We start from the raw sequence: 26,402 nt of genomic DNA on the forward strand, positions 1-26,402 counted from the left end.
CCAGACGTGTATAATTCTGATCTCAGGCTGATTTCATGGGTGATCGGAGTTCTTTGGTAGGTAATCAGCTCACTTTGGGGTACCGGCTGAAAAGGCGCCTCTTCCTATGCCCCCGCCATCTTGTCCCCTCTCTCCACTGAAAACTTTTGATATGATAATCCTCCAACAGTTAACGTTATAGATATTTGGAAAATAAAACAGTGGAAAAACAATGAACCATGCAAACAGCAATGAAGGAAATGCTGCTCTGCTATAGTAATATCAGGCCAAAAGCATTACTAGATACAAAGAAAGTTGGTACAAAATGATAAAGGCTGTAGTTTACCCAGGAAAGTAAAACTGTGGATCTTAGTTACATAGATGTTAAACCTATAAAGGAGTGTTTGACAAGACTGCCAGTAGAGGAGCACCTGGGTGGCTCAGTCAGGTAAGCATCTGCCTTCAGCTCCCCATGCAGTGGGAGTCGGCTTCTCCCTCTCCCTCTCCCCTTCCCCCCACTCATGCTTTCTCTCCTAAATAAAACGGTCTTTAAAAAAATACTCCAAGAAAAATAAAATCCTCCCTGAGGCAAATTTTCACAGCCCTCACTCAGCAGCTGATAAAAAGCAGACCCCAAATCAGTAAGGATGCAGAAGATTTAGATGGTTAAACCATCTGAATGTAGAAATAGATACATAATGATACAAGTACATATCATAGAGAAGTATATACAAAATAAGTATATGAAATGTATGTATGGTAATTATACACTTAGATATTATCCTCATGTCCAACGAGCATCCTGACACAGGATGTTGGGTGGACGATTTCAACCCCTGCAGCCTTCTCTTACATCCAAGCAGAAACATCTACTTCATCAAGCCTTCTTCTGTTAGTGAAGAGATGGCAATTAGTACTCGAAGGCAAAATTGGTTCCTTACCAGACTGATGGAAATGATTTTATCCATCTACCATGTCTAAATCCCCTTTGATTGATAACATGATCTAAAGAGACAGTCAGTAAATTCATAACGCATGTGTAGTTCTGTCTAGCTTTTCATTTTGACCCTGTCACCTATGTGTCCCCAAACACTTTATTGGCAAGGTTGAAAAGAAAGTCTCACAATCAAGATCATAGTGCTAGATGATGTCTTGATTCAGTGGACTTTCATATACCCTGACATGACTGGAAATTCTTTCTAAAAGGAAGAAGAAGGAAAAGAAAATTAAAATAGTGTAATGGGTGTCAGTGATTTATGTAGTAGGAATATTTGGGTGGGTAAACAAAGTTATCTGTTACTTTACATTTGTACGTCTGTAGTCTGTATTTTTTTTAAAGATTTTATTTATTTATTTGACAGAGATCAGAAGTAGGCAGAGAGGCAGGCAGAGAGAGAGAGAGAGAAAGAGAAAGAGAGGAGGAATCAGGCTCCCCACTGAGCAGAAAGCCTGATGCGGGACTTGATCCCAGGACTCTGGGATCATGACCTGAGCCGAAGGCAGAGGCTTTAAACCACTGAGCCACCCAGGCGCCCCTGTAGTGTGTATTTATGAAGGGAGGGGTGCAAGCACTACACATTACATAATAACATTGTCAAATTTGGCTTCATTCATCACTCACACAGAAAGGAGAAGGAATCAGTTTCTTTGTGTCTGAGGCGCTGTCACAATGGTCTGTCTCAGTGTAGAGAACAGGCTCCCTGGGACCAGAGCTGCCTCAGTGCCTCCGGCTGAGCTGACCCCTGCCCCTGCCCCTGCTTAGTGCATTGCAGAGATTCCCAGAGTGTCCAGCAGAGGGCGACCACGCACCTCCAGCTGGCCGGAGGCTGTTTGTCTGCGCATGGGCACAGCAGCCTCAGGGGTCCTAGTGCGCGCCATGGCGTCGCCTGAGGCTGGGTTCTTCAGGGCCCAAAGGATTTCTGCCACCAGCTGAGGACCCAGTACCCCTCAGAGGGCCAGGGCTGTGTTTGCAGCAGGCGGTGCCTCCTGTGGTGCGATGCAGAAGCGGCCTCGTTGGCTGAGAGCTGAGGAGGAGGCTCTGGGCTGCTTCCCGAGACATGCTGGTAGGTGAGCCGCCGCATTGTTGCATTTTTGGTGTTGTTCCCATGGTTTGCTCCTCATTTCCCTCGAGGGTAGTTGAAAAAGACCTATTTTACTTAGGGCCTAATCTCTGGATGGAGGGGTTCTGCGATGCCATACCTGAGATGTCATGGTTGGCTTGTTACAGAAGCAGACCTGTTTCTGGGGAGAAATCCCGACTCAAATTAAGAGGAAGAGGAGCAGCATGTAGTTGGGAGATGAAAACACAACCTGCTGACTCTCAGGGTGTCTTAGAAGAATGCGCTTGGGGCCCACTTGCGGATTACTGCTGGAATCAGAACCCCAGGTTAAAACAAACTGCCGTCCAGTTTGTAACCTTCAAGGTTAGAAGTATCAGCAAATGTTGGGTTTGTTGAGAAGGAAGGAAAACTGAATGCAGGCCAAAGAAGCAGTGACTGATCCTTTGGCACATTGGGGAACTTCGGAGAGGTTCACTGTAGTCAGAGACAGGGGGCAATTTGAAAGACTGTTAAGAACCAGAAGTGAATTGGAGGCATCTGGTAGTTCAAATCATTATGGCTTTTCATTGGTGAGTCCTGTTGGAGGAGGTGGGGGACTGGATAGAGAGATGAGAATACAGTTCTGCTAGCTGGAATAGTGGGGCACCCATGTGCAAGATCAAGTCCATGTCCTCCTGTTGGTTCCCCATTTATTTGGAGTGGTAGTGTGTCAGAACACCCCCTACCAAAACCTCTTCCCTCTGCTGTGATGTTCCCCTTATGACTTTGCCCCATCTGATCATGATTTGCCTTGATAAATGAAATAAGTCAGTCAGTGAAATACGATTTCACTCATTTGTGGAAATTATGATATGAAACATACGAGCAAAGAGAAGGAGAAAGAGGCAAACTAAGAAACAGACTCTTAACTAGAGAACAACCTGTTAGTAATCAGAGAGGAGGTGTTGGTGGGTGGTTTGGGTTCAACAGGTGATGGGGATTGCGGTGAATTCTTGTGATGAGCGCCAGGTGTTGCAGGTGTTGCATGGAAGTACTGAATCACGATTATACAGCTGAAATGAATAGAACCGTGTGTGAGTTAATTGTAATATAAATTAGAACTTTAGGAAAGTTTCCTTGGAGGAATTTCAAATCGGCAGTCGGTTCTTTGTATTTAGTGGTTTTGTGTTTCAGTGCCAGCAAAGCCTTTTCTGGTGGGCATGTCTCATGTCGGAGGGTATGTGCATCACATTTGTAAACTACTCAAGTGACCACTGAGGAGCAGGGAGGGTTAGAAGGCAGAAACTTTCACCAGCTTCCCATGTGAAGTCTGTATCTGCTCAAGACTGAGATCAGTGAGTTAGCATCACCTCACTGGGGACAGTGTTTCTACACAGGATTTGAGAGACAACAAGGGCAGAACCAAAGCATGGTGACAATTCCGAACCATATGTTGGTTCTAAACCAGGACCCTGTGTATTAAAGGAGCCACTGAAAATATTTATTGGCACTTGTTTGGACTGAAGGAGAAAGATTTTCTCCCAATGAAGCCCAACTCAGAGTCCTGTATGCCTTCTGGAAGTGTCCTCCATGAGTGGCTATGAGCAAAATAGTGAAATACTGGGAGAGTGCACCAAATGAAACCGGGGAGCATGTTTGGGGACATAGGATACACTGAAAAACGTGAAGCGTTCGTTAGACAACTTGTTGCAAGAATAGGAATACTTCCGGGACATTCTCAAACAGTATTGTTTTTTCAAAAGAACTGTTTAGAGCTCTATGTGTTATCAAAAGCGGTCTGTTATGTTGTAAATTCAGAAACCATGCATTTGGTGTAGAATCGGGATTCAGTTAATAGTAGAGGTAAAGGAGCGACTTTTGAATTCTGAACCTTCTAAATGTCTAGAAATGCTCACAAGATCAAAATGAGTGTTTTTTTGGAAAGGTCATAATCCAAAGAGGTTTCCTCCTTCTGCAAGAGACTGGGAGATGCAGAAAATGGCATGCTCTTTGCACCGACAATGGAGAAGAAGCAATAGTGAGGAGAGGAATGCAGGCCTGGCCCGGACATGTGGAGAAGGCTGTCTTCCCAGATGTTTTGTATTTCAGTTGGTGCAGTAATAACCTTCTTGTGACCAGACGATGTACAGGTCGAGTCAGGCTTTGGCGGCTTCTTTAAACGTGTCCCGGGGACCCAAGCATCCATTTCCCTGGGGTTTGGCAGCGCAAGGTTTGGTTAGCAGTATTGGAAAGGGGCCTTTCAGGGGAGGTTGGAGAGAATCTTTGTGGGATCTTTCCCAACAGAATCAGGTTGCAAGGTGTGGCGGTCAGGGTAAGTGTCTCCTGGGAGCGCACTGTGAAAAAGTCTGCTCTACTGCAGCGTGGTTAGGTTGAATAGAGGCAATTCGATCTTTGCTTTATTGAAATACATCCCCTTTTCCCATCTGTGGGTCTAGAGAGGCTGTGGTCGAATGCACATCGAATTCAAATCAAATCCAGTGACTATCATCCAGGGGAAGAGACTGATTTCCACAAAGGGGTGGACTTGAGATTTAGGAGTGAGCAATCCCTTTGACCCAGGGGGCTGGAAAGTCTCCGTAGATTTTGCCAATGGAGTCCCCAGTAGTGTGGTCATTCTGTGAGACTAACTTTGAAGATAGAGGACCGTAACATACAATGAAATTGTTCTAAAACTAGCAAAACATCGCAAACTGGTGAAACACCTGCAGGGTAAAATGGGTTTTCTGGTCACTGTGTATATTTCAAGAGGGCTTCCCTGGGAGGGGTAATTTTATTCTAACAGGATTTTAGCCGCAGAAGAGTCATTGGCCTTTCTCCAAGGGAAAACGTTTGTCTAGTGAGAAGACATAGGCACATTTAACTAACACTTACTTCAATCCATGAAATGAGGAAATTGCATGGAATTCAGTTGCCAAATGTCAGATGGTTCATTGAGTGGTTTAAAATGCCCAGGGGAGGTATGGATTTGTTTCCCAAGATTGTATTTTGGGCAAGTGGGACAAGCAAGGTACGCCCTTTTTGGAGTCTTTGCAAAAGGTCTTGTAACATTTCCCCACCAATAGTGGTTCATGAACTCTCTCAAGTTGTCAGCAGACCAATCTTTTAATGCTGGTACAGTTGTCAGGAGTGGGAATTATAGAATGTGGGGCAGGGCCAGATTGTTCTTTGCTCCAAGCCTGAATTCCCTCTTTTTTATCATTTTGTTTATTTTATTTATTTATTTATTTAATATTTAATAAATACTCAAATATACATTTAATAATATTTAATATTAAAATATTAATAATTGATATTTAATAATATTTAATATTTAATAAATATTTAAATACATATTTAAAATATTTTTATTATTTTAAAATCATTTTTAAATTTTTATGTCATTAGATTTGCAACATTGTTTCTCCTTGTCTGGGCCCAATTCCTGGGCATGTCTGGTCAATGTTAAAGACATTGCAGCCTGAATTCTTTTAGGAATTTTATGGCATCAGGTCTCACATGTAAGTCTTTAATCTGTTTTGAGTCTTTCTTAGGCATGGTGTAAGGAAGCAGTGCAATTTCATTGTTTGTGGGTGGCTGTCCTCTTTTTCCATATCATTTGCTGAAAAGACAGATCTTTTCCCCATTGTGCATTTCTGATCTCCTTTGTCATGGATGAATTGACCATACAAGAATGGGGTTATTTCTGGACTGTCTGCTGTGTTCATTGATGTATGTGTTCAATTTTGTACCAGGCCTTATTGTTTTGATTACTACAGCAATGTAGTATACCTTGAAATCTGGAATTTTGATACTTCATTTTGTTCTTCTTTTTCAAGATAGCTTTGGCCACTCAGGGTTTTTTCTGTTCTGTAGGATTCTTTGTTCTGGTTGAGTGAAAACTGGTGTTGATATTTTGGTAGGATTGCATTAAAACTGTGGGTTCTTTTAGGTGGTATGGACATTTTAATCTTGGTTGTCCCAATTGAGGAACATGGCATTTGCTCATGAATTTGTTTCTGTCATCTTCCATTTCTTTCACCAGTGTTGGATAGCTTTCAGAGTACAGGTGCTTCACCTCCTTGGTTAAGTTTATTGCTAGGTGTTTTAAATGTTCTGCTGTAATTGTAAACAGGATTGTTTTCTTAATTTATCTTTCTACACTTTCATTAGGAGTGTATAAAAATGCAAAAGATCTCTGTATACTAGCTTTATATCCTGAAACTTTACTGAATTCATTAATCACTCTAGTAGTTACTTGGTAGAGTCTTTAGTGTTTTCTCTGTATAGTAGCATATCATCTCAAAAGAGAGAAAGTTTCTTTCCTGTGGCGGAAAACCAATGGGAATCTATGGCTGGCATGTCAACCTACAGGAAAAAAAATCAGACCAGTGTCTAGAAATATATGAGAAGTTTATATGTAATCATTTTTTAAAAAGATTTATTTGTCTTTGAGAGAGATGGGGCAGGGAAGAGAGAGAGGAGAGGGGAGAGAGAGGCTCACTTAAGATACTCTGTTGAGCCTGGGCCCTATCTCAGGGCTTGATGTCATGATCCTAAGATGATGACTTGAGCCAAAATCAAGAGTTGGATGCTTAAATAACTGAGTCACTGAGGTGCCCCTGAAGGCTTTTTGTCATCATTCAAAATGTGAAAAAGAAATTCAAATCAAGAACTGCTAACATGCTTTTCAACACATTAGTCATAGTAGGCAGTACATTGTTTTTGTTTTTAGTTCTTTAATTTAATTCCAGTTAGTTAGTATACATTACAGGTTTCAGAGGTAGAGGTCAGTGATATCAGTCTTTTATCAAACACAAGGCTCATTACATCACATGTACCCCTTAATGCCCATCACCCAGTTACCGTATCCCTCCAACATCCTCCTCTCTAGAGGCTCTCTGTTCCCTATGATTAAGAGTCCTTCGGGTTTGTGCATCTCACTGGTTTCATCTGATTTTATTTTTCCCTCTCTTCCCCTATTATGCTCTGTTTTGTGCCTTAAATTCCACATACTATCACTAGTATGATAGTATGATATCATATGATCATTGTCTTCCTCTGATTTATTTTGTTTACAGTAATACTTTCTAGTTCTATTGTCATAGTTCCAGTGTCATTGCAGATGGCAAGATTTCAGTTTTTGATGCCTGAGTGTATTCCACTGTGTGTATGTATGTATGTGCACACACACACACACACACACACCCTATATCATCTTTATCCATTCATTTGTTGATGGACATCTGGGCTCTTCCCAGTTTGGTTATTGTGGACATTGCTGCTGTAAACATTTGGGTGCATGTGCCCCTTCAGATCATTACATTTTGTATCTTGAGGGTAAATAACCAGTACTATGATTGGTGGGTCGTAGGGTAGCTCTATTTGCAATTATTTGAGGAACCTCCGTACTGTTTTCCAGAGTGCCTGTACCAGCTTGCATTCCACCAACACTGTAAGAGGATTCCTCTTTCTCTGCATCCTCACCAACATATGTTATGTCCTGACTTGTTAATTTTAGGCATTCTGGCTGGTGTGAGGTGTTATTTCATTGTGCTTTTTTTCTTTTATTTCATTGTGCATTTGAATTCTATTTCTCTGATGCTGAGTGATGTGGAACGTTTTTTCATGTACCTGTTGGCCATTTGTATGTCTTCTTAGGAGAAGTGTCTGTTCATGTCTTCTCCCCATTTCTTGACTATATTATTTGTTCCTTGGGTGTTGAGTTTGAAAAATTCTTTATAGATCTGGGACACCAGACCTTTATCTGATAGGTCATTTCCAATAGTCTTCTCCCATTCTGTCGGTTGTTTGGTATGGTCCACTGTTTCTTGTGTTGTGCAAAAGCTTTTTATTTTGGTGAATTCCCAGTATTTCATTTTTGCCTTTGTTTCCCTTGCCTTTGGAGATATGTCTAGCAAGGAGTTGTTGTGACTGAGGTCATAGAGGTTCCTGTCTGTGTTCTCCTCTAGATTCCTGTCTTACATTTAGGTCTTTCATCCATTTTGAGTATAGTGTAAGGAAATGGTCCACTTGCATTCTCCTGCATGTGGCTGTCCAATTTTTCCAACACCATTTGGTGAAGAGACTGCATTTTTTCCATTGACTATTCTTTCCTGCCTTGTCAAAGATTGGTTGACCATAGAGGTAAGGGTCCATTTCTGGACTCTGTTCTGTTCCATTGCTCTGTGTGTCTGTTTTTGTGCCAGTACCATACTGTCTTGATGACTACAGCTTTGTAGTAGAGCTTAAAGTCAGGAATTATAATGCCACCACATTTGGTTTTATTTTTCAACATTCCTTTGGATTTTCAGGGTCTTTTGTGGCTCTGTACATGTTTTAGGATTATTTCTTCCAGCTCTGTGAAGAGTTGATGGTATTTTCATAGAGATTGCGGTGAATATATAGATTGCTGTAGGCAGCATAGACATTTGAACAGGATTCACTCTTGTAATCCATGAGTATGAAATGTTTTTCCACTTATTTGTGTCTTCCTCAATTTCTTTCATGAGTGTTCCATAGTTTTCGGAGGGCAAATCCTATGCCTCTTTGGTTAGGTTTATTCCTAGGTATATTACAGTTTTGAGTGCAATTGTAAAGGGGATTGACTCCTTAATTTCTCCTTTCTTCTCTCACATTATATAGAAGTGCTGCTGATTACTGTGCATTGATTTTATATCCTGCCATATTGCTGAATTTCTGCATGAGTTCTAGAATATTGGAGTGAAGTCTTTTGGGTTTTCCACGAAGAGTATCTTGTCATCTGCAGAGTGAGAGTTTGGCTATGTCTTTGCTGATTCAGATGCCTTTCATTTCTTTTTATCTGATTGCTGAGGCTAGGACTTTTAGTACTTCGTTGAATAGCTGTGGTGATAGTAGACATCCCTGTCATATTCCTGTTCTTAGGGGAAAAGCTCTCAGTTTTTCCCCACTGAAAATGATATTCACTAGTCTTTTCTTATTTGACTTTTATGATATTGAGGTATGTTCCTTCTAGCCCTACACTGTAAAGGCTTTTAATCAAGAAAAAATGCTATACTTGTCAGTGCCTTTTTTTTTTTTTGCATCTATGAATGGATCATATGGTTCTTGTCCTTTCTTTTATTTATGGAGTATATCGTATTGATTGATATGCAGATGTTGAGCCACTCTTGCAACCCAGGAATAAATACCACTTGGTTGTGGTGAATAATCCTTTTAATGGACTGTTGGATCCTATTGGCTAGTATTTTGGTGACAATTTTTGCATCCATGTTCATCAGGATACTGGTCTGTAATTCTCCTTCTGGGGTCTTTGTTTTGGGGAGCAGGTAATGCTGGCTTCACAGAAAGAGTTTGAAAGTGTTCCTCCCATTTCTGTTTTTTGAAGCAGTGTCAGAAGAATAGGTGTTAAGTTTTTCATTAAATGTTTGGTAGAGTTCCTTTTGAGGTAGAATTCCTCTGTGGAGTCATCAGGTCCTGGACTCTTGTTGTTGGGAGATTTGTGATTATTGGTTCAACTTCCTGGCTGGTTATGTGTTCAGGTTTTCTATTTTTCCCATTTCAGTTTTGGTAGTTTAGACAACTCTAGGAATGCCTCCATTTCTTCCAGATTGCCTAATTGTTGACGTAGAACTGCTCATTTTATGTTCTTTTTTTTTTTTTTAAAGATTTTTATTTATTTATTTGACAGACAGAGATCACAAGTAGGCGGAGAGGCAGGCAGAGAGAGAGGAGGAAGCAGGCTCCCTGCAGAGCAGAGAGCCCGATGCGGGCCTCAATCCCAGGACCCTGGGATCATGACCTGAGCTGAAAGCAGAGGCTTTAACCCACTGAGCCACCCAGGCGCCCTCATTTTATGTTCTTATAATTGTGTTTCTTCAGTGTTTGTATTTCTTTGTTGTTGGTCAAATACAATTATTATATTTATATATTTATCTTTTCTCTTTTTGGTAAGTCTGGCAGGGGTTTATCAATCTTACGGATTCTTTCACGCAACTAGCTCCTTGTTTCATTTATCTGTTCTACTATTCTTTCGATTTCTATTTCATTGTTTTATGCTCTGATTTTTATTAGTTCTTTTCATCTGCCATGTTTAGGTTTCTTTGCTGTTCTTCTTCCAGCTCCTTTGGGTGTAGGAATAGGTTGTGTATTTGAGACTTTTCTTGTTTCTTGTGAAAGGCTTGTATTACTATATGCTTCCCTCTCAGGCCCACCATTGCTGCATCCCAAACCTTTTAAACCATTTTTAAAAATTTTTTCATTTGTTTACATGATTTTTTTCAGTTCTTGTTTAATTTCCTGGTTGACCCATTCATTCTTTAGTAGGATGCTCTTTAGTCTCCATGTATGTGAGTTCTTTCCATGTATGTGAGTTCCTTTCATGATTAAGTTACAAATTCACACAGCACTGGGGTCTAAGGATATGTGAGGAATAATACCAGTCTTTGGTACTGGTTGAAATGTGATTGTGACACAATATGTAATCTATTGTGGAGAATGTTCCATGTGTACTCAAGAATTTTTTTTTTTTTTGCTTGAGGATGGAATGTTCTGAATATATATGTGAAGTCCACTTGGTGCCCTGTGTCATTCAAAACACTTGTTTCCTGGTTGATTTTCTGCTTAAATGATAGGTCCATTCCTGTAAGTGAGGTGTTCAAGTTCCCTACTACTATTGTATTACTGTTGCTGTGTTTCTTTAGTTTTGTTATAATTTGCTTATATAATTGGCTGCTCCTGTGTTAGCAACACAAATATTTATCATTATTAGATCTTCTTGTTTGATAGAGCCTTTAAGTATGATATAGTAGCCTTCTTCATCTCTTATGACAGTCTTTGGTTTAAAATCTAATTTTTTAAAAAGATTTTATTTATTTATTTGACAGAGATCACAAGAAGACAGAGAGGTAGGCACATAGAGAGAGAGGGAAGCAGGCTCCCTGCTGAGCAGAGAGCCCAATGTGGGGCTCGAGCGCAGGACCCTGGGATCATGACCTGAGCCAAAGGCAAAGGTTTTAACCCACTGAGCCACCCAGGTGCCCATAAAATCTAATTTGTCTGATAAGGGTTGCTACCCGTTTTCTTTTGATGTCCATTAGCATGACAAATATTTTCCCAAACCCCTCACTTTCTGTCTGGGGGTATCTTTGGGTCTAAACTGATTCTCTTTATATATCATTATGATGGGTCTTGGCCTTTTCATCCAATCCTATACCCTGTGCCTTTTGATTGTCCATTTATTTCATTTACATTCAGAGTAACTATGAAAAGATAGGAAGTTAGTGCCATTGTATTTGTGTGTGTGTGTGTGTGACTTTTATTTATCCCCCAAGACTTTCCATATATGATTTCAAGCTCCATATTCTCTGCTGTGCAGAAGCTTTTGAATTTGATGAAGTCCCAAAAGTTCATCTTCGCTTTTGTTTCCTTTGCTTTTGGAGACATATCTTGAAAGAAGTTGCTGTGGCTGATATCGAAGAGATTACTGCCTATGTTCTCCTCTAGGATTCTGATGGATTCCTGTCTCACATGAGGTCTTTTTTTTTCAAATTTTTTTCATTTATTTATTTTCAGCATAACAGTATCATTTTTTCACCACACCCAGTGCTCCATGCAATCCGTGCCCTCTATAATACCCACCTATAAATGAAACTTAAAAGACCAAAAAAAAAAAGAGGAAAAAAAAAAAAGGGAAGTTACTCAGCCAGGTGAACAGAACAGAGAGAATATCATGGGACATGTAGGGAAAACAGAGCAATACACTACATATCCTGAGTATATCCTTTGGTTTGTTAGAAAAAACTCCACCTCAAAATTGTATAGAAGGAAAATCTTCCATAAATATACATATGAAATATATATAAATAAATAATACATAAAATATACAGTATTACATAATACATATTATGAAAAATACTTCTATATTTTACAAATTTACAGATTTCCATATACATAATCTTGTAACATATATATGTATACATATGTATATTTATATTTATATATATGTACACACATATACACACAAAAATAAAATTAAATATACGGAAAGGATAGAATGTATCCATGAAGATGAAAATTTAAAAAGACTTGAAGAAAACAAAAAAAAACAAAAAAAAAACTTAAAAAAACTTAACATACAAAAACAAGAAGTGGAAGAGAAAGAGGGAGAGGAAGAAAAGAGAGTATGATTTGGCAGTTAAAGCAAAGAGAATAATACCTTAGATTCTAGGTGTATTCTGGTCTGTTAGAAGAAACTGCACCCCAAAATTATAAAGAAAGAGAAACTTAAATATTTACAAAAACAAAAATATAATGGGAGGATGGAAAGTTAAGTACAAAAGTGAAAGTTAAGATTAAAGAAGTGTGGATAAAATAAATTGGTTGACAAGAAGAAAGAGACCAAAAAATTAAAACTGAAAGACAAAACTGTGAATGGATAAAGAAGATGTGGTCCATAATATACAATGGAATATTACTCAGCCATCAGAAATGATGAATACTCAACTTTGCATCAGTGTGGATGGGACTGGAGGAGATTATGCTGAATGAACTAAGTCAAGCAGAGAAAGTCAATTATCATATGGTTTCACTTACTTGTGGAACATAAGGAATAACATGGAAGACATCAGCAGAGGAAAGGAAAAGTGAATAGGGAGATGAACCATGAGAGACTGAGAAACAAACTGAGGGTTTTAGAGGGGAGGGCGTGGGGGGGATGGGTGAGTCTGGTCGGAGGTATTAAGGAGGGCATGTATTGCACGGAGCACTGGCTGTTGTACATAAAGAATGAATCTTGGAACACTGCCTCATAAACTAATGATATATTTGATGGTGACTAACAACACAATAAAAAATAATTTTTTTTTTTAAGGCCAAGGACAAAATCGTGGGAAAGCCCCCCCCCCCCCATGAATTCTATATGCTATATTCCCCTAGCACTGGGGTTTGGGCATTCTCAGTGATCAGTAAACTTGGCTGTGTGTTCTTGCTGATCCTCTGGGGAAGGAGCCTGTTGCCTTGATTCTGTGCCATTTTTTCCCCAGGGCAGAATTGCACTGCACTTGCCTAGGTGTCAAGCTCAGTAATCTACTCCAGTTTGCTCTGGCTTTTGTTCTCTGAAGGTTCTCTGTGCCTCCTTAGAGGAGGAGAATGAAAAAGGCAGCCTCGCAAAGTCCAGGCTGGGATCCAGAGTCTGCGGCCCCATTCCTCAGTGCACCCTCAGGGAAAAGCAGTGAACCATTCCTGGCTCCCCGGTCTCTGTCTGCTCTGTGTGCTCACCCAGCCTATGACTAAGCATTTGTATCTCAGGGCGGGACCCTGAGTCTCCAAACCCTAGAGACTCCTGCAGGGCACACCCAAGCCGCTCCTTCTGGGAGGAGAGGGGATCTTGCCTGTGTGCTGTTGCTGGGTCCCTGCTGGCACTGATTGTGCCACAGTTAGTTCACGGCTTACGGCAGCCTGGAGCTGAGAGTCCACTCTGGGGCTTGATGATTCCAGCAAGAGTCCCCGCTTCGATGCCTGGGAGCTCTGCCACACTCAGCGACCCTGTTATTTCTGTGACCTTGGGCATCTTGAGATGACACTGTCCCACCTAGGATTCTGCCCTACTTAACCACCTGGGTACATTTCAGGCAGGAATGGCCCTCATCAGAGCAAACTTCTAGAAGTCCTTACTTTGCAGTCCTGTCCTCTATCATTTTCTGGCACCTCCCTGCAGTTTATCTTCCCATATATCAACGCGAATTCGCTTCTCCACATGTCCTATCTTGTAGAAAGAGGTCGCTTTTATATTTCTCGAGTTGCAGCTACTCTTTTCTTACATCTCTGGGTGAGTTCACAGGCGTTCAGAATGATTTGATAACTGTCTAACTGAATTCCTGTGACCAGATGAAATTAAGGTCTCCTACTTCTCCACCATCTTAGAGTCTCTGGGAGTACATCTTAAATTGTATACATATATACATATATGTAGACATATATAGATACATGACAAGCAAAAGTGAACAAAGTGTTTATTCTAGCTTGTAATACATGATATACTTTAATCTACTTCATTTGTTTTTGATGCCATGTGCAGCCTACGAAAATGCCCCACAATAGAAAAATGATTAAATTATTGGAAATATTTAACATTAAATAATTTAAAAAGCTGAGGCAAGCTATAATTTGTAACTTAAAAAGAGCACAGTACCTTGTTAAGAGGAAAAATACTGTCAATGAATGTAAATATTACACTCTTTGTTGAAAAACACAGTTCAAAAGGATGCACAAGCCAAAAACTGAACATGTCCTTCTTTTGTCACAATACATTTCTGAGCTTTCAAAATGTTTACAATCGAGACATAAAGGTATACAGCAAAAATTTATTGAGCATTTACTGTGTGTGCCAGTTGCTGACTCAAACTTTACATGTATTATTATTTCCCTCATCCCCCCAAACCTGAGATGGTATAACCAACCACCTTATAGAGTAGAAATGGAGGCTCAGAGACTCACAGTAAATTGCCTGAGGTTGGAGTGAAGACATGGGCAGAGGTGGAAGTCAAACCCTGTGTCTCAGACAACAGAGTTTATGCTTCGCCTTTAAGGCTGCGCTGCCTCACAGAGAGAAGACTGGAGGATGCGTGCCAGTTAGGAAGGGCCAGATGTTACTGTGAGTAACCTGTAGCCCTGTGCCTTAGCGGCTTCTATTAGCGAAGTATGTTTCTAGCACCTGCCACATGTGCACACGGTCTTCGTGGGACCAGGATAAAAGAGCGCCCACCATAGCTGATTGCCAGGTGCTACATGAGGTGGATGGAGGGGAGCCAGACTCAGTCCCAGGTGTTCTGTTCGAGATGGCACGTCTCACTCCCTCGCACGTCTTACTGGTCAGAGCATGTCTACAGGACTGCATCCAATTTCCTGAGTCAGAGGACAGCTTGACATGCTTGCTGGAGCCACCTGGGGCCACCACATGGTGCCAGTCCATCTGGGGGACTGTGCAGGTTCGGAGGAGGGACGTGGGATATTGGTAGCAAATGACAGGAGGCCTATGTCAGGATGGGTTTGTGTTCTCCTTCATCACATAGGATTTATAGGGTTCAGTCTATTAGGCATGATTTTGAGACCATATAGTGTTCTCACACCACATTTCCAGGATATTCTCAGCCAAAGACATATTTGATTACGATTGTATCATGCTCATATCATTCAGTTCCAATGTAGCTCTTTTTTCCTATTTCTTTACTCCTATATCATTGTTAGAGGTACTTCTCTCTGTCTAAACATATGGGAATTTCTGGTTAGTTTTTTATCAGTGATTTCTAGCACATTATGTTACAACATGCTCTGTGTGATTTCATGCCTCTGAAACAGATTGAAATTTCCCTTACGGCCAAAGTAAATCAGGAGCATTTTTGTAACGGTCTCTGTGCCTAAAATCAATAGGTCCTCCACAGTGGATGTGGACGTGGACAGATGTATGGAGACAGCTGTGGGATTCAGATGGTTTGCCATCAAGACCTGTATTTCGTGGATGCTCTGTAGACTGCATTGAGTTGCTGAGAGAGGGCTGGAACCTCCTACTCTGGTTGTGTATTTGCTTGCTGTTGCAGTTTGGTCCTGCTTTGCTTTCTACATTGTTCACCTCGTGGTTCTCGGACAGGAGTTTGGAACGGAAGGAGAGAGCACCCAGAAGAGGGAACAGGGACCTGGGTTGAAGGGAGCAGAAAACAAGAAGTCTTCCAAGGGTGGCTTATTTATTATTATTATCATCTTTATTGTTATTATGTCCCATTAAGCAACATATACTACATCATTAGTTTCTGATGTAGTGTTCAAAGATTCGTTAGTCGCATGTAACACCCAGTGTTTAGCACCACACAGCTCTCCTCAGGACCGATCACCCAATTACCCTTTCACCCCATCCCTTCCCTTTTGTAACCCTCTGTGGTTTTTTTTTTTTTTTAAATGTTTAAGGAACATTTGCTTATCATTTCCTGTAAACTATCTATTGGTGTATGTTTCCTATTTTCCTACCAAGTTTGGTCTTTTTCTTCTTTAAGCGTTCTGGATATGTTAGAGATATTAGCTCTCTGTTGTAGAAGTTGCAAATATTTTCACTCTGTACCTCATTGGTAATATCTGACCCCCGTTAGCCAGCCTGGAGCTAATTTCTGAAGAAGGTCTCCTCCAAACAAGCCAAACATGGGCAGAAGAAAATGGAATTCCTGTTTCTTGGGTGTCAGGCACGTTCTGGGTGCTTTGTGAACATTCTCTCACTTATCGCTTATTTTCATAAGAGAGATATTTCTATCTCTCAATATTATTTCTTACCTGAAAACCATAGGGCTAACGTGTTTTAGATTTCATTGTTTCTCAGGTGATACGGTACATAAAACCATGAAGCTGCATCTTGAAATCATACCAGTCAATATTTCTGCATTGAAATATATGAATATGTCTACTGATTAGGATAAAGACCTCAGAGAGGTTCCCTTCCTGATAGGTCAGGTTTTGCATCAAATGATAGGAGAAGCAGTTTTATTTTTCAGAGCTTCTCCACTTTTGGAATGGGGGACAGGAGATGTTGGAGCTCTATCAGCCTTACGTTATTGGCCGGGGAAAGGAGCTCTGGTGTTTTATAACCAAATACATCCTCCGACTTTTACCCTTTTCTTCTTTTTCTCTGTTTTGTCAGGAAGGGAGGAGGGAGCAAGCTGGAGAGCTTGAGGATTCGAGTTGAGTACCAGGAAAAGTGCGGCTTCTCTCCTCTTCTCTTCCCTCCGCCTTCCTGCAGCCAGGGTGAGACTGAGATGGGCAGCCCTTCGGGGACCCCAACATTCTTCGTAACGAAAACGTAACCAACATCCTTTAGACACTTGTTCAACATCTGTTTGGAGGAAAAGCTGTTTGCTGCGTGGGGAAGGATGAAAAAGAAAGATAGAGGTGACCGTGTGCAGCCTCATCCCTGGGGTGCCAAGCAAAGCACCTCTGGCCCTAAACTCGCGTGTCCCTCTCAGTCAGAGGCAAAGCCCTGCAGTTGGTCTGATCTACTTTGCTCAGGTAGGTGGTGAGCAACTTCTTCCTTTGACTCATGTGTCCTTTATGGGTTTCTCAGACAATATCCCAAATTACTTCCAGCCACACACTCTCAGTCTCTCCAAGAAGAATTATAATCCTGCACTTTTCTTTGTCTTATTACATTTCTGGTTCCCTGAACAGATTATCCCCCAGACACATACGGTACAGGCCCTGGTCTGTAATGAAATATTTTGCCAGAAGGGCTTGTTTTGCTACTTTCACTCCACTTATCAGGCTGCATGGGGCCACCTTCAGGACCGAGTTTTATGGTTTTTATATTCTGGTTTTTCACGACCTGTCTCCTTTCTCCATCACAACCAAACTACCTTGTCTCCTTGTGCCTTAGTGCGCTACTGAGAATCTAGTAAATGAGGAGTGACTGGATTCGTGATCCGTCTCTCCCACAGTTCCAGTCTTTGAATGATACCTTAGGTCAAAAGTGCTCTAATGACAAGCAGGTATTTTAGACCATAGCGTGGAGGTAGAGGGACTGTGAACTGAGGACTTTTACTTTCATAACGAGCACCCCACCCTCTGCTCAGTCTCACTCAGTTAGGTGTCCAACTCTTGATGGATTTTGGCTCAGGTCATGAACTTTAAGTTGTCAGACTGAGCCCCATGTCAGTGCCAGGCTCCCCATGCAGTGGGGAGCCTGCTTGAGATTCTCTCTTTTCCGACTCTTTCTCTTCCCCTGCCTTCCCCTCCAAACTCGTATTCTCTCTCCCTTGTTCTCTCTCCAAGATTTTAAAATGGGAAAAGGACAGCAAATATACAAAAAACTTCAATCTGGGGCACCTGGGTGGCTCAGTGGGTTAAGCCTCTGCCTTCAGCTTGGGTCATGATCTCAGAGTCCTGGGATCGAGACCCACATCAGGCTCTTTGCTCAACAGTGAGCCTGCTTCCCCTGCTCTCCCTCTGCCAGCCCCTCTGCCTACTTGTGGTTATCTCTCTCTCTCTCTCAAATAAATACATTTTTTTTCTAAAAAAGAAACATTTTGGGGCGCCTGGGTGGTTCAGTTGTTAAGCATCTCCCTTTGGCTCAGGTCATGGTCCCAGGGGCCTGGGACTGCACCCCACACCGGGCTCCCTGCTCAGTGGGAAGCCTGCTTCTCCCTTTCCCATTGCCCCTGCTTGTGTTCCCGCTCTCTGTCTCTCTCTGAAAAAACAAACAAACAAAAATCTTTAAAAAATATCCAATCTTATTAGTAATGAAAGGACAAATAAGAGTAAAGTGATTTCACTTTTCACATTGGCAAAGGCTTAAAACCTCATAACACCCAGTGTTACTTGCTCCTTTACTGTCTGAAAGGGTTTTTATAATTTTGGTGTTATTTCTTCCATAAATGTTTGATAGGATTTGCCAGTAAAACTGCTTGGATCTAGGACTTTCTTTCTGGTAAAGTTGTTAATAATTATTTCAATTATTAAAATAGATATTGAATCATTCAGATTTTTGTTTTATTTTGTGGTGTTATATATTTTTTTAAAGATTTTACTTACTGATACAGAGAGAGAGAGATCACAAGTCGACAGGCAGGCAGAGGAGGAGGGGGAAGTAGGGAGCCCAATCTGGGCTCAATCCCAGGACCCTGAAATCGTGACCAAAACCGAAGGCAGAGGCTTAACCCACTGGGCCATGCGGGCGCCACTAAGGTATATTTTTCAAGGCATCTTTCCATTTCGTCTACATTGTTGAATCTGTTGACATAAAACTGCTCATAGTATTGTCTTGTTATCTTTTTTTTTTTTTTAAAGAAGATTGATTTATGTATGTTAGAGATTGTGAGAGATTGGTACAGGCGTAGAGGGAGAGAGAGAATCTCAAGCAGGTTCCTTCCTGAGCACAGAGACCAACATGGGGCTCGATTCCATGACCCTGAGACCATGACCTAAGCCAAAACTGCTGAGGCAAACACTTAATCAACTGAGACACCCAGGCACCCCTAACTTTTTTAAGTGTGTAAGATATGTAATGATAACTCTTTTTTTTTTTATGTTATTTATTTATTTGACAGGCAGAGATCATAAGTAGGCAGAGAGGCAGGGCGAGAGAGAGAGGAGGAAGCAGGCTCCCCACTGAGCAGAGAGCCCAATGCGGGGCTCAATCCCAAAACCCTGGGATCATGACCCGAGCCAAAGGCAGGCTTCAACCCACTGAGCCACCCAGTTGCCCCTGTAGTGATAACTCTTAATTTCTGATATTGGCACACAAAAATTTTATATTTTACAGAGACAGAAACAATCATAAGGAGATTAAATAAGTTGCCTGATCACAAAGCTGTAAAGTGGTGGAGCCGGAATGGGAAATCTGAGCAGCCTGGCTCTAGAGTATGCATTCATTGATTCCCTGTGTGCTGAGTGCCTACTGTGTACAAGGCCCTGTGCTCTACTAGTGATATCAGTAATATCAACAGAGTTAATCCCCACCATACAGTGAATGCCCACAGAACTCTATCTATAGTAATAGTGAAAATGGTGATGACAGGCATACCTGGGTGGCTCAGTCAGTTAAGCATCTGCCTTTAACTCGCATCATGATCTCAGAGTCCTGAGACTGAGCCCTGTATCCATCTCCCTGCTCAGCAAGGAGTCTGCTTCTCACTTTAATTCTTCCTTAAACAAATACTATACATCAAACACTGTCCTAAGCACTTCACAAAATTATCTCCTTTAATCCTCAAAACCACTATATTCATCATTCTCATTTATAGACTAGAAACCCGAGGCACAGGGTGTAAGCAACGCAGCTGGGTTCACACAGCCAGTAAGAGGCTGAGTAAGGATTCAGACCCAGGCAGCCTGGCCCCAGAGTCTGCAGCACACTGTCCTCCTACGCTCTGCTACGCAGTCATAATTGTTAGCCAAAACTAAGAACCGTCTCTGGATCTTGTGATGCTTAACTAACAGAAGTCATGTCCCTGGCAAATAGCAAGGCTGTAAGAAATGAAAATCATCACCTTCAATCTCCAGGATGCTAGTCTTTCAATTCACAAAGAGAAGAAAAATACATTTCTACTTGTATTGTTCTGCAAGTATGGAAAAAGGCTTCACCTAAATTATCCTCCTTGGTTCTTAGAACAGTCCTAGGATACACTGTTTTTTTAATTTTTTGAAAGATTTTATTATTTATTTACTTATTTGTTGGAGAGAGAATGAGAGAGCATAAGCAAAGAGAACAGTAGTAGAGGGAGAAGCAGGCCCCCTGCTAAGCAAGGAGCCCATGGCAGGGCTGGATCCCAGGACTCAGGGATCATGACCTGCACCAAAGGCACACACTTATTAACCAACTGAGCCACTGAGATGTCCCAATCCACTGTTTTTCTTATAATAAGGTTAGCATATAGAACTTAGCACGTCCCAGGCATTTTTCTGTGTGCCTTATGCATGCATTTAATCCTAAAATCACTCAGTCCTATAACTCAGTGAGTAAGTAGCAGTACTATCTCTATATTACTGGCCCAGAGAAGTTAAGTAAATTGCCCAGGGTGACATAGCTAGTACATAGTGGTGTGGGGATGAAACTCAGAGTCTGGTTTCAGACTCTGAGCTTTCTAACCCTCTACTCTGAGGGCGTCTGTGTAGGAGGCAATTGTGGCTCACAAACCCTGTGATGAGTAACAGAGACAGTAAGTACCACAGCCAGAATGCAAGCCCAGGCCTGTCTGCCACCACTGTCCCTAGTAGGTGATTTCTCTGACTCTTGCCTTGGACATCCGAGTGGCCTGATGGACATCGCCTTGAGTTGGGGCGTAGAAGACGTAGGCTCTACTCCTGCCAATAAAATAACTGGTCAACAGCAGGGAGACCTTGAACAAATCCCTTTGCCACAATGCCACACACAGGGCTAGGTACCAGGAGAGAGCAGAGCCCCGACTCCCACTCCAGCCTGGAAAATTTTAAATTGCTTATCATCTAATAGCATCTAATTCAGTGGTTCTCAACCAGGGTGATTTTATGTCCAAAGGACATCTGGCAACGTCTAGAGACACCGTTGGTCACCGTAAGGGAAAGCCTATTGACGTTTACTGAGTCGAGGCCAGGGATGCTTCTAGACATTCTGCGATGCACAGAACAGCTTCCACAATGAGAATTATCCAACCCAGAATGCCAAGAGCCAAGACTATACCTACTGGGACACTTGATCTAACTTCATCTCCCCATTTTACAGACAAAAAAACTGGGGCCAATGTCAATGATATACTCAAGATCATCAATTCTTCAGCAGACTATATAGGTCCTGGTTCTATTCAGCATGCAAGAGATATTCAGTTTCCCTTTTTTGAACTGAAATTGAGGACTAATTTTGCCATGTTTGTCCTTTCCTCACAGCAATGAGTTCTGCAGTGCCATCCTGGTGGAAAGCAGCTTTAGACAGCAACAGAAAAGCATTCACCTTTGATCTGCATGTTTCCCTGCAGGAGATGGGCTCTACACTTGAGTGACACAGATGCCTTGGCATGGTTGCATACGGCTTCTGGATTTTATTTGAAAGGAAGGATGCTGTGAAGAAAAGCATGGACTCATGAATTTCCACTTATTATTTCTTTTTCTTATTCATTCACAGGATCAAAAACCTGGAGTGGACATACAGTGAATATGCAAGAAGATATGGGATATATCCTTGCTCTACTTTTTGGCATTCCTCCTTCTCAGCCCCATCATATATCCCAGCAGATCAGCATTTGTTATGATTTGGGGGTAGACAGGGTAGAAGGAAGCAAGGGCTGAGTTTAGAGGTAAGGGAAGTTGAAAGCTAATCCATGGTCTATATCTAACCTTGACCTACTCCATGGAAAGGGGGAGTCTGCTTCTCCTTCTCTCCCTGGTGGACTGAAACCAAGAATCATAAGCAAGAATCCTATTTGTCCTAGATGCCTGGCAAAGAGCACAGCTCTGTCCTTTGTGGGATCAGTGGCTGCTGTGATTAACGATCCCTACTGGGAAATTCAGCTGTGCCATTATCACAGTGAGAAGGGTCACCAAGTCCCAGAAAGCTCCTGAGTGAGTTCCATGTGGGCTATGCCCCCAGGGGCATCCTTGAACCATTCCTGGAAATCGGAGGCTCTGGATCACTGAGGACAATTCAAGTCTGTTTGGTCATGTATTCAGACTCTCTTGCAGTCACTGAAATCTGTATAGAAACAAAATGGCTCTCACGACTTGATGTCAGGATGAGAACCCAAACTATCTGACCTGGGCACAAGGCCACAAATGACAAGGCAAGGAACAATGCTTAATGTCCATTTTGCACTTCACGCTATGTTCTGAGATAACAAACACACATGCACTATCTCATCTTTACAGCATCTCTAGGAAGAAGACAGCATAATAACTCCCACTGTCTTTATAAGGAAACCGAGGACCGAGAAATGAGGTTTTCTTCTCAAGGTCATACAGTGACGTGGCAGGGTGTGAACTTGGAATCACATCTGCCTAATGACAAAAATTGCTGCACTCTCTTTTGAGGGCTGGAGGCAGGTAGAATCTCACAGACAAAAATAAGGTTTCTCTCCTGATTTTGTAACTACAACGTCGGTCCCTTATTCCAATACACACATATACCCCTTGAGAAGAGAGAGCAGTCCTAACAAAGCAGGACTTTAGGAAGCTAAATCCTGAGTTTTACTGACCAAAGCAGAACTGGGAGAATCTATTGCTCTGATCCCATCTGATCTGAATGCACTGCTCCGTGCATATGGGCCCGGCACCATAGGCCTGGGTGACCGGCGGTTCCAGGCTGCATGCTCTTGGCATCCGTGCTGGGCACTGTACTACATCATTTTCCCTCCCATGCAGGCCTCTTCTTCCCCAGTGGGCTGTGCCTTCCTTAAGGACCCAGATGCTAGCACGCCTGCTTCAAACCCTCTGCACTGGCTGCCCTGATCCCTCAGAGAAGCGCCTCCTCCTCGGGAGTCACTCCGTCTCTACTGGCTCCTCCAGCCTCCCCTCTGGAATGCTCCGACAATGCAAATTAAACGAGGTCACTCCAACTTACAAGTCCCTCAGGGACCCACTGTCTTTCAGCACAACATCCTAAGTCTTTCCTAAACTCATCCCTCACCCTTCCCTCACCCACATCTGGCTCTCCAGCCACGCCCGGTTACCTGCAGCTTCACAGCGGGTTCTTACTCCCCAGTTTTTACTCATGCTCTTCACGACACCTGCAATGTCTTTTCCTCACCTGATTCGCCTAACACTGTGGCCTTCGCGCAATCACCTCACCTCTCTGAAACAGAAATGGGTAGAAGTGGGTTGTTCTGGGAGCTAGTAAAAAAGAGTAAGAAAACGGAATGAGGTCAAACATTTCTTGACATGTTCCAGGCATTTTATATGTATCGTTCCATCTAATCGTCATCAGCAACCTAAGGAACAGCCCGAATTGCTTTCCTGTCACAGGGCGATTAGGTCCCGAGTGTCACACTGGTAGAAGGTGATGGAGTCCAGGTAGCCAGGACCCAACAGCTCCAACACAAAAACCCTCCCCACAAGACCAGGCCCCTGGGAGCTACCAAGGCTGCATAATTAATGTGCTGGCTCAGAAGGGGTCACCCACGCATGAGATCACGAAGCTGATGAGTAAATGGCATCATGGAAACCACAGGGCCTGGAAGGGGCCAAGTGGAGCATCTCGTGCTTCATGCTCTTTATACTGGAAGAACTTCCCTATGATAATATTAACCACAATGTTGAGTAATAATAAAAATACCATTTCTACATGGCTCCCCATATGCCATCTTCTCTGTGAATTTACATATGTATACATTTTTTTCCATTTAATCCATAAAACAGTCCATTTTACAGACGAGGAAACCGAGGATAGAGAGGTCAAATAACATGCCTAAGGAAGCACAGGAGCACAGGGTAGAGATAGGGTGAAAGTCTAAGGCTATTGGACTCAAAGTCTGTTCTCGGAAAAGCCAGGTTATGCTGCCTGTGCACTCTCCCACCTTATATGCCGCCTTCCTCAATGAAGTTGCAATGGCCTGTGTCTGTCGGTATAGGACCCACCAGGAGAGGCCGGCAGGCTGTCTCTCAAGGGACCCCGCTGGATTCCTTCATTCCTTGTGCCTCACAAACCCAAGGACTGAGGACCCTACAGTCAGGGGTGTTCGGAGAGACTGAGGCTTACTGGCAAAACTTATGAGAGACAGGCACAATTGACAGAATGAACTCTCAATAAGTGTGTCCACTTACAATGATTATTTGAAAGGCCAAGAAGACCAGAGTGCCTCTGCTGCCATGAACAGCACATTCGTTCCTTGTCTGGAGCCAAATGACAAGCGTGTGCCCATCAAACAGACATTTGTGGAACCTCTGCTCAGCGGTGAGCAAAAGCAAGTATAGCAAAAAGGTGGTTAGGTGAGCACATCATCATCTAAACTATGCTGAGCTTCTGTGGGTTGTAGGTGACAGAAGACCACTTGCATTTATTGAAGTAGAAAGGAGAGTTCCTTATATAAAGAAATATGGGGCTATCTCATAATATCCCTGGACAAGAATTAAACTGTGGTCTTGAGAGGGATAGAAGTTAAGAACAAGAAAAACAGAAACCATGAGATTCTCTTTCTCTCAAATATTATATACATATGTATGTGCATATAGATATATAGATATATACATTCTGTAAATTTTAGTTGTTAGATATATAAATGACACATATTTTTTTATATATCTGTTTCTCCTAATTCCTCTCTCTCCTCCCACAGTCTGTCAGATCACCTTTTCTCTATACATCAGCTTCACCCTTTTTTTGTGTAAGTCAGAATTCTTGCTTCACAGAAACTGATTCGGACTGAATTTAACAGAAAAAGAATCTATTGGAAGGCTATTAGGAAGGCCAAAGAACAAGACAAAAAAATGAAAAAAACAACAGGGATAAAGGGAAGCTCGACAGCCAGACACCACCAACATTCCACGGCAGACCAAGCCTGCTAAGGACGTCACTGCTGCCGCTCCTGCGAACCCACCGTCGCAGCCGGTGCAGCCTCCCCACCTGCTGGCACCAGACGCCACGTGAACACAGACTCTGCATCACCCGTAGCAAGCTTGTGAGCTTTTCTTATGGAAATATACAATTGTATATAATATACACACATACTGCGCACACACACGCACACACACACACACGATATAAACATACAGATAGATACATAGACACACACCCAAGTAGAGAGAATGGTATAAGGAACTCCCATCACTAACTTAAATAATTCTCAGCTCACAGCCCATCCCCACAGCCCCCATAACATTTTGAAACAACTCTCTTCATCCTATCATTGAACCCATGGCTACGTCAACACCTGTCTCCAGAACAGGCTTACAAAACCTTGGCATGACCCACATCTCGGGCCCCATCATTCTTTGCTGAGGGCGCTGTCCTGAGTATACTACGATGCTCAGCAGCACCCCTGGTCTCCATACATGAGGTGAGAGAGCCTCTTCCTCACTCGTGCTTATGACCACCGAGTATGTCCTAGCTGCTGCCGAACATCTAGGGAGCAAAACTGCCCTGGATGGACACACACATAGATATGCCCGCAAAACTATCCTCACTCTTTCAACATTTCAAAATAATTTCGCAATATCATGACAGGTCAAGTCACAGTTCAAATTTAGCTGATTGGGGTGCCTGGGTGGCTCAGTGGGTTAAGGCCTCTGCCTTCGGCTCATGTCATGATCCCAGGGTCCTGGGATCGAGCCCCGCATCCAGCTCCCTGCACAGCGGGGCACCTGCTTCCTCCTCTCTCTCTGCCTTGCCCCTGCCTACTTGTGATCTCTCTCTAAATAAGTAAAATCTTGGGGAAAAAAAAAAAACAAATTTAGCTGATTATGTCATAAATATTTTGACTCTCTGTATTTGTTAAATCCTGAGTGAGGATAAGACCCATACCTTGTGATTGGTTAACAATTCTCTCAAGCCTCTTTTAATTACAGGCCTCACTTTCTCCCTCCTCTTTCTTTACCCTTGCAATTTATTTTCCTAAGGCATCAGGCCCTGTAAGGGTGCCTGGGTGGCTCCGTTTGGCAAAGCATCCGACTCTTGGTATCAGCTCAGGTCCTGATCTCAGGGTCCTGGGATCCGGCCTCTTGTTGGCAGAGAGCCCAATGTGAGGCTGGATCCCAGGACCCTGGGATCATGACCTGAGCCGAAAGCAGAGCTTTAACCCACTGAGCCCCCCAGGTGCTCCTATTTATTTCTTGAATCAACCATCAACACCTACTCCATGTCAGACATGGCTCTGAGTGTTTTATTAACCTTAAATATTATTTCATCTTTACAATCATCTATGAAGTGGGATTATTATCACCCTCATTTCTTCCTTCAGGAAACTGAGACCTATA

The 26,402-nt window shown here is 42.4% G+C and overlaps 1 long non-coding RNA gene across 1 annotated transcript; it reads left to right on the plus strand.

Annotated features, from left to right (window-relative positions):
- The first annotated feature begins 1,839 nt into the window (after window positions 1-1,839).
- LOC122895690 lies at window positions 1,840-25,739 on the plus strand. The gene is made up of 4 exons (XR_006382257.1): window positions 1,840-2,042; window positions 16,678-17,042; window positions 21,625-24,419; window positions 24,767-25,739. It is a non-coding gene; the product is annotated as an uncharacterized LOC122895690 (long non-coding RNA).
- Window positions 25,740-26,402: the final 663 nt, after the last annotated feature.

This window comes from Neovison vison, chromosome 14, assembly GCF_020171115.1.
Source record: "Neovison vison isolate M4711 chromosome 14, ASM_NN_V1, whole genome shotgun sequence".
Lineage (NCBI taxonomy): Eukaryota > Metazoa > Chordata > Mammalia > Carnivora > Mustelidae > Neogale > Neogale vison.